Source organism: Pan paniscus, chromosome 15 (genome assembly GCF_029289425.2).
Source record: "Pan paniscus chromosome 15, NHGRI_mPanPan1-v2.0_pri, whole genome shotgun sequence".
NCBI lineage: Eukaryota > Metazoa > Chordata > Mammalia > Primates > Hominidae > Pan > Pan paniscus.
Genome location: NC_073264.2, coordinates 37,197,094 through 37,206,997, shown reverse-complemented (window position 1 = coordinate 37,206,997; position 9,904 = coordinate 37,197,094). Strand labels below are relative to the sequence as shown.

The 9,904-nt window shown below is 38.1% G+C and overlaps 1 pseudogene; it reads right to left on the bottom strand.

Annotated features, from left to right (window-relative positions):
- Positions 1-5,111: 5,111 nt before the first annotated feature.
- Positions 5,112-9,661, bottom strand: LOC129393767 (RNA-binding protein EWS-like; annotated as a pseudogene).
- Between the last annotated feature and the right edge of the window lie 243 nt (positions 9,662-9,904).

Here is a 9,904-nt window from a genome sequence, read left to right as displayed (position 1 = left end):
AAGGAGGAGGGGATGAAGAGAGGTTAGTTATGGGTATAAACACACAGTTAGATAGGAGAAATAAGTTCTACTGTTTGATAGCAAACTAGGGTGATTACACTTAGCAACTAGAAGAGAGGACTTGAAGTGATAACAACATATAAAAATAATAAACACTCAAGGTGATGGATACCCCAATTACCCTGACTTAATCATTACACATTCTATGTACCTAACAAACACTCATGTCTAACCCATAAATATATAAAATATTATATATCAATAAAAGAGAAAATAGTTGTACTATATTTACTTTGTCAGAACCATTATATACTACACTCTCTCCCTCTTTTTTTTTTTTTTTTTTTTTTGGAGACAGGATCTTGCTCTGTCACCCAGGCTGGAGTGCTGTGGCATGATCACAGCTCACTGCAGCCTCGATGTCCCTGACTCAAGCAAGTGATCCTCCCATCTCAGCCTCCCGAGTAGCTGGGAAGGTGTGCATCACTACACCCAGCTACTTTTTTAAACTTTTCATAGAAACAGGGTCTTCTTATGTTACCCAGGCTTGTCTGGAACTCCTGGGCTCAGGCAATCCTCCCTCAGTCTCCCAAAATGCTGGGAGTATAGGCGTGAGCCGCTGTACCTGGCTTACTCACTCCCTCTTAACCAGTGGTGTGCTGGAGCCAGTTCATACCAGCTCAGGAAAGCCAATTGTTAAATTTTCAGGAACTTTGCAAGCTAGTTGTTAAGCACATCCATTATTTAAATTAAATTATATACTATATAACTATATATGGTGTATAAATATTACTATATAATGGTGTGGTGAGCACATCACTTCTCAACTCAGCATTCAGTGACATCAAGTTACTATCCTGAAATCAGCCATGGTGGAAATATTTATACCATAGAAATTAGCCAATGCTACAAATCAGGACTTGTTTTATTGTTTTTCATGATTGTCTTAAGAAAGTGATAAAGAAAATATTAATAATACCAATTAAACTTAAGTCTATTGTGTATATAGCCATTACATTTTAGATAGCATCCAAAAAAATGAGTAAATATTTAAAAACTATTATCCAATACATCAAAGAAGTCCCTTATATCTTTGACAAATTTGTGAACTTCTGATATACATCTTCATTGTTTCACATTTGTCTTACTCATTAACATAAAAATATCAACCAACATTCATGTTAGAAGGAATCACTCATCAATGACATGAGCAACTTCTTTACTGAATCGGGTAATAGTCATGCATTTATTCATAGTCTGATATTTGTGACACTATTATTGCAGAGATAATTTTTAAAACTGTTAGTGGATTTCGCAAAAAAATAGCATCTCACACTAAAGTTATAGGTACAGGCTGAAAAACCAGGTATTTCAACTTAAAATGTACATCATTTCTAAAAAAAAAAACAAAAAAACAAAAAAAAAAACCACAGTGCTGCTCTTACCCCTCAGTTAGTCTTAGTTATACGGTTAATATATTTAATGCTTACCAGTCCTTATTCTGATGTCTCTAGTCATTCTGTTTGTCTGAAACTCATTCTCTTGTAGATTCTTTAGGTAGTATTCATTGGAATATGGTCCCTGAGTTTTTGTTTGCTGACAACAATGTGTGGTCTTCATCTCTGAAAGTCAGTTTTGCTGAATATAAAATCTTTAGCTCACATTTTCTTTCCTTGCATATCTTAAATAGGGTACTCCATTCTTATCTAGTATAAAGCATTCTGTGAAAAATTCAATGATCTCTATTTCTTTTCCTTATGGGTCACATGCTCTTTTTTTCTAGATGTTCACCCCGTTTTTTCTTTTTCCTTAAAGTTTAGTAATTTTACTAGAATATGTCTTGTTATTGGTCCTTCTGATTGGATATTCTCAGTTACACTTTCAATACATAATTTTGAAACTTTTTTTATTTCAGCAAAGTTTTCTATATTCCAGTTTTTATTATGTGTTCTGTTCCTTTACTTTGGTTTTCTTCTTCAGGGACCCTATAATCCATGTAGTCAATATAGTCTTTGCCTGTCTTTAATATTTATCACTTCCTTTTGAATCCCTTTAGTGTCTTTTCACATTTATTTTTTATGTTTAATTTTCCTATTTTGCACCTTCTATTTCTTTTATGGCAGTATTTATAGAGTTTGTTCACTTTTATGTTCCTTCTAGTTTAGTCTTCACTTTTGAAATTATTTTTTCTTTTGTTTCTTATTCTTTGCTGAATTCTGCCACCTCATTTCTGAGTTTTCCTAATTGTGATATATTTGTTCTGTCGTGTCTAACATTTTCTTCATATCTTTTAGTTGTTTTGAAATAGTAGGTCATAGTTTTGATCTTTCTGTCATAGAAGTATTATTCTCTGTACCTCTTATTCTTTTTCTTTTTTTATTTTTTATTTTATTTTTATTTATTTATATATTTTGAGATGGAATCTCGCTCTGTCGCCAGGCTGGAGTAGCGCCATCTCGGCTCACTGCAACCTCTGCCTCCCAGGTTCAAGTGATTCTCCTGCCTCAGCCTCTCGAGCAGCTGGGACTACAGGCGTGCACCACCACACCCAGCTAATTTTTGTGGTTTTAGTAGAGACGGGGTTTCACCATGTTGGCCAGGATGGTCTCAATCTCTGAACCTCGTGATCCGCCTGCCTTGGCCTCCCAAAGTGCTGGGATTACAGGCGTGAGTCACCGCACCCAGCCTCTTTTTCTTATAATAACTTTGTATGAGATTTGACCTTAACATTTTTTAACTTCTTAGTTCATGTGAAAATAGTTTTTCTGGACACCTAGAATAAGCAGGGTACAGGAAACCTCTATCATCACAGAGTTCCCTCTTTGTGTGGTTGGTGCCTAATAAGATGGTAGCTCGCTTTCTGAGCTTTCTTGGCTCTGTTTCCACACTCCACTTCAATCTGAACCGTCTCTTTCCTTCCATCTCTATTGTTTCTATCCTGCTCAATTTTGATTCCACTCCCATGAGTTTCTCAGTGTGGACCTCTTACCCAGAAGGGTCCACTGTCAGGTCAGTTTTGAGAACTCCTCAGGGATAGACTTCTCTAGTTTTCTCAGTCGTTACTGCAGAACCCTTGCACTCGCTTGGTGCTGAAGAAAGCAAAACCCCTCCCTCCAGGTTTCAGCTGCTCTTCTCCAACCTTGCTTTCCGGTGAATACTTGTTGGCTACTTTAGGGTTCTGCTCTTTTTCTGTTCTTCCTTCTTCTTTCTCCTGCACAGTTGCTGTTTGTGTTTTATGGCTACTGGTGTTTTGGGCCCCACCCATTTGTAGTTTGGAGTTTGTGGGGGAAACTTTCTATTTAGTTGTGTTGTAAATGGAGTCCATGAGTTTTTAGTTCTGTCTCTGTTTATCTGACAGTTTTTATGTAGAAAATAAAAGACTGAAAAACTACCTTATGTGGAGAAATACAGAGACTGAAACTATGCTGCTGCCATCATCATCTCCCCAGAATTCTCTGTCTAAAGTTAATTTTTGTATAAAGGTAGAGGCCCAATTTCCATGTTTTCCCACCTGGATAACTATTTTTCCAAAACCCTATAATAACTATTTTTCCAAAAGTCTACTCTGTCATTGCTTTGCAATCCTGCCTCTGTTGTACATCAAGTGTTCATAGATGCACAAGTGTGATGAGTTTGCTTCTGGACTCTCCATTCTCCATTGGCTTAATCACCTATTCCTATGCCAGTATCTCGCTGTTTTAACAAATGAATCTTTATTAAAATTCTAATATCTGGTAAAGAAATATCTCCTTACCTTATTCTTTTTTGGAAGTGTTTGGTCCTTTGTTCTTCCATATACATTTCCAAATCAAGTTGGTTAAGTTCCTTTGAAAAACCCTGTTAGAATTTTAGTTGAAACTGCATCAAAATTTTTCAACAATTTGAGTTGCAGTTTATATTATGACATTGAGTCTTCCTATCCATACATTGTATGGGAGATTTATTTGTTTTCTTTGAATTTTTAGAAGACCTTTATAAAATGTATTATATAAGATGAACATGTTCTGGGGATCTAATGTACAGCATGAGTGGTGATTTGTTAATTACTTTGATTGTGGTAATCATTATACAATGCATATGTATATTAAATCATCATGTTGTACACCTTGAATATATGTCTTTATTTGACAATTAAATATTTTTGAAGAAATTTGTATTAAATAAATTTACTTTTTGGTAAATCCTTTACTATCTTGCCAGCTCTTCAATATTTTGGGAAGATTTTTAAAAATAATTTTGCAGCATTTTTAATCATTTACAAAAAGAAGAGAAACTCAGATACCCAACCAGCAATATTATTGAAAATAGTCTTTTCAAGCAGAGTTAATATATCCCGCTTAGTACTTTACCTCTTGGCAGCCAATTAGTATGATATGAAAAGGTAAATATGGGCCAGGTGCAATGGCTCATGCCCGTAACCCCAGCACTTTGGGAGGCCGAAGTGGGCAGATCACCTGAGGTAAGGAGTTCAAGACCAGCCTGGTTGCCCATAGTGAAATCCTGTCTCTACTAAAAATACAAAAATTAGCTGGACTTGGTGGCACATGCCTGTAATCCCAGCTACTCAGGAGGCAGGAGAATCGCTTGAACCCAGGAGGCGGAGAATACAGTGAGCCGAGATCCTGCCACTGCACTCCAGCCTGGGTGACAGAGCAAGACTCCGTTGCAAAAATATATATATATATTTTGAAAACTTCAAAAACTATTTTTAAACATTTAAATATATATACATGGATATATACACAAAGAAATACATGTATAGATGTACATATATGACATATATACATATGTAATGTACATATAAATGCAGACTCTGTGTGTATGTAGACAGTTTATGAGTGTGTACACACTTTTAAAAAGAAAGAGAATAATAGACAAAATTGGTTGTTTACCTCCTGGAAGAAGGCAGGAGGACAGAATGGGAAAGAAAGTAAAAGTAGATATAGGTTATTGTTAATTTTCTAATTCTTGAATTGGATAAGTTTCCTTTAAATCTATTATATTATGAGTAAATTTGAATTGGATAAAAGTTTCCTTTAAATCTATTATACTATGAGTAAATTTAAAAGATCTTTTAATCTTTTAATATAACATGAAATAGTTAAATGAAATACAGAAAATAAATTTAAATTATAAAAACAAAAACATTTTAATGTTCATGTGTGCATGCCTGATCACAAGTTTCATTGGGGTCTGGGACATATCAAGACAATCTATACATACATAAGTACATTATTGAGCCTGTTTATTTTTTGCCTCTTTTTAAAAAAAAAGATGGGACTCACTGCATAAAAGTGAACTGATTAAAATCTTTGATCCAGAGTGTGGTATCATTACCATTGGTATATGTGTGATCTTTCTTTTTTTATTTTTTTATTTTTATTTTTTTGAGACAGAATCTCGCTCTGTCGGCCAGGCTGGAGTGCAGTGGCGCGATCTCGGCTCACTGCAAGCTCCGCCTCCTGGGCTCACGCCATTCTCCTGCCTCAGCCTCCCAAGTAGCTGGGACTACAGGCGCCCGCCACTACGCCCGGCTAATTTTTTGTATTTTTTTTTAGTAGAGACGGGATTTCACCGTGTTGGCCAGGATGGTTTCGCTCTCCTGACCTCGTGATCCGCCCGCCTCGGCCTCCCAAAGTGCTGGGATAACAGGCGTGAGCCACCGCGCCCGGGCAGGAGGATTAGCCGGGCGTGGTGGCGGGCGCCTGTAGTCCCAGCTACTTGGGAGGCTGAGGCAGGAGAATGGGGTGAGCCCGGGAGGCGGAGCTTGCAGTGAGCCGAGATCGCGCCACTGCACTCCAGCCTGGCCGACAGAGCGAGATTCTGTCTCAAAAAAATAAAAATAAAAAAAGAAAGATCACACATATACCAATGGTAATGATACCGCACTCTGGATCGAAGATTTTAATCAGTTCACTTTTATGCAGTGAGTCCCATCTTTTTTTTAAAAAAAGAGGCAAAAAATAAACAGGCTCAATAATGTACTTATGTATGTATAGATTGTCTTGATATGTCCCAGACCCCAATGAAACTTGTGATCAGGCATGCACACATGAACTTTAAAATGTTTTTGTTTTTATAATTTAAATTTATTTTCTGTATTTCATTTAAGTATTTAAAGTTATATATACCTTTATCATACACCATTAGAGTAAATATTTTAAGACACTCGTTTTAGATGTGAATATATGGTGTACGTGTGTGTACATACACATGTATGTATTCAAACACATGTCCCAGCCAAAAAGTTTTTGAAAAATATTGCCCTACGTAATCCAGAAGTCTACCTTGTTGCCAATTGGCTCTCTTCAGCTTCATTTTTTTCCTTTGGTGTTGACCTTTTTATCGACTAAATTAGACCATTTTAAAACTGCACGTGTTTTTTCCTGGGTTCCTTTCAGATCTCTAGGGCACAACTGCTAACAGTGGCCTTGGAGTTGAATGCGGCTGGGAGAAGAAATCCAGGGAGTTAGCAGCCTCTCTGATTTCAACACACAGGACCATCTCTCACACCTTTTCATGGTGACAGCTGGGAACTGCGGCTGGGTTTTTGTTTTTGTTTATTTGTTTGTTTGTTTGTTTGTTTGTTTTTAGATGGCCTTATCCCTTCCCAGAGAGCACAGGAGTTTGTAAATTGAGACAGGAAATCACGGGGAATTGATAAATGTTAGAAATGTCTTTTAGGAAAACAGTTTGGAGACAAATAGTCTAGAATCTTGGGCCACCATTGGCGTGAAATTCTAACATATAAAAACCTCAAAGTGCCCTCTGCTGGCAGCCAGTGTTCACCGCCACTAGTCTGTAATTACAAAATCATGCAGACTTCATTGGTACCTACTCAGTTTTAAACTGATACAAAGGGAGTTATGCTAATATTTACTATTATGCTCTCCAACTGACAACATGGAAATGGCACCCCATAAGTTAGAATAGCTCTAAGTTACACAGAATCTACTGTTAAAAGACAGCTTTTGCTAAATGATTTTAAGTATTACAAACAAAACAAATTTATACACTAATTGAAAATGAAATGGACTGGTCATTTAAATTATTGAGAATAATTGTTATATTAAAACTAACTGTTTTGGCCGGGCACAATGGCTCACGCCTGTAATCCCAGCACTTTGGGAGGCCACAGTGGGTGGATCACTTGAGGCCAGGAATTTGAGACCAGCCTGGCCAACATGGCAAAACCCACTCTACTAAAAATACAAAATATTAGCCGGGCTAATATTTTGTATGGCTCGCACCTGTAATCCCAGCTACTCGGGAGGCTGAGGCAGGAGAATCACTTGAACCTGGGAGGCGGAGGTTGCAGTGAGCTGAGGTCATACCATCCATTTTGAAGAAGCTTTAATTAAAGAAACTTTAATTCAAGGTATAAATCTCTTTTGAGTCCTTACTTTACCAAACAGTATTTTATATAGCTAAGTAAATTAGGATATTTTTGATATGGAGTGAATATTTTAAAAAATTGTTGTTAGTTTTGTGATATTGTCAGCTTTCTGATACTATTGCTATGTTAAAATATTCCTAATATAAGCAAGTGGAGAGCTGATGGATCAAACATGCATAGTGAAGTGTTGGTAATTGTTGAATGAGCATGATGGCCACACAGCGTTCACTATTCTATTCCCTCTAATTTTTTGTATGTTTTAAAATGTCTAAAATAATACAACACATCTATAGACACACATACTCATACTCATACACACAAACACAAGCATGCAACTACAGTGCAATGTATTTCAGATTGAAATTTTCTTATGATAGGAAAAGTACATAGAAGTGCCACCTTCTATATTGTTGTTCAAACGCTATAGACACACCAGTGACATTGGTCACTGAGCTGTTTTACTTAAAAAATAAAAAATAATAGAATAATAAAATAAGTTATTAGTAGTAGAGTGTGCTACATTTATAAAATTAACATTTTGTGAGCAAGTATAACTTTAAAAGAATTTTTTGCAAGAATCCCCAGGAATATATGAGTTCAATTCATTCACCACTGTATAAGTGCAAAACATGTGATATAAAACACTTATCAAAAATGTTCTGCGGCCAGGTGCAGTGGATCACACCCACAATTTCAGCACTTTGAGAGGCTGAAGCTGGAGGATCACTCGAGCCCAAGAGTTCAAGACCAGCCTGGCAAACATAGTGTGACCCCATTTCTATTATTTAAAAAAAAAAAAAAAGTCTGCCTGGCCAGTGGCTCACCCCTGTAATCCCAGCAAGCACATTGGGAGGGAGAGGTAGAGGCAGGAGGATCGCCTGAGCCCAGGAGTTTGAGACTAGCCTAGGCAACACAGCCAGACTCCATCTCTACTATTTTTTTTTTTAATTAGCCACGTGTGGTGGCACCTGTCTGTGGTCCTAGCTACTCAGGAGGCAAAGGCAGGAGACTTGCTTAAGCCCAGGAGTTAGAGGCTGCAACCGAGCTATGATCATGCCACTGCACTCCAGCCTGGGCAACAGAGTGAGATCCTGTTCCTTTAAAAAAAAAAAAAAAAAAGTTCAAATTGTTCTGAAAAAAATTTTTTTAAATTTAAAAAGTTATTAACTAAGTTTAACAAACTAAATCTTTTCAATCACTATCAGCTTCAACATCAACAAGGGGAGAAAACTATCACCAAGAATATTCAGCAACACATGTAAAATAATCCAAATTCACCTAGTTCACTATCTACAACGAAGACAGCCCCTTCACAATTCTAGCAACTTTTATTTTACTCTCATCTCTCACCATTTCCTCCCTGCACCCCAGGTAATTTGCTGCTCCCCAAACTCATCCCAACTCCCACATACCTCTAAGCCTTTATACCAACTGTTCCCTGAGCTCCTCCTCACCTGGTGAGCACTTACTCATCAGTCGTTCAAAACTTGACGCAGAAGTCTCCTCCAGTGTAGAAGCCTGGCTGCAGGATCCAGTTTTGGGTAGGTAACTAGTGGGAGGGTGCTTTCTATAGCTGCTTTGTTGACCATAGCTACTCTGCTGTCCATAACTGCTCAGTTTCCCACAGGTGTTCTGCTGAGAGTAACTGCTCTGATCATAGCTGGTAGGAGGGTAGGACGGAGGTGCAGTGACTGGCTGCATGGGGTAGCTCCCAGGTACCTGGGGATAACTGTAGTTACTCTGTCCATATCTTAGGCCAGGCTGGTTGGTAAACCCTGTGCTAGATTGAGGTTGACTAGTCTCAATGGGCTTGTTACCATCCTATGGTCTTGTAGGTGCAGTGGCTGCTGGCTGCTGCTCATAGGCTGGGTAAGCAGGCTGAGTGCCATATGCAGACTGAGCAGCTTGGAGGCCTGGGTGGTGGTGACTGTAGCAGTGGTGGTATCATAAGCACCAGTGCCACACCCCTGGACAGGCTGGCTGTATGCCTGGGGGGCAGTTGTAGTAGTATAACTAGTGGGAGGCTGTCCATAAGAAGTTGCATAGCCCATAGGTTGCAGTGGTCTGAGCCTGGGTATAGCTGACATCAGTGGGCTGTCCATAGGTTCCATAGCTTTGTTGCCCATATGCCTGGGTGGTCTGTGCATATCCTTGAGCGGGCTGGGCAGCGTAAGCACTGTAGCCCTGCTGCACTGCAGCTTGGCTATAGATACTGTAATCCGTTGACGCCATTTTCTCTCCTTCCTCCTCGTTCTCTCAACATCCGTCTCCTTCTTGCTCCCATTTAACTTTTATCTAAAAAGATTACAGAAATCCTATTCTTCCCAATTTTCAAAGTTCTAATAATCTCATGCCTATATATTGATGTCATTAAAACATTACTATAACTTTGGATATAATTCAGTGGACCAATGATAATGTTTACTCTCTAAGAAAAGAAACTATGAAACAATCTAGTTCTAGATCTTTATATAAAAGATCAACAAAGTAACTCATTTTCCAGTATGA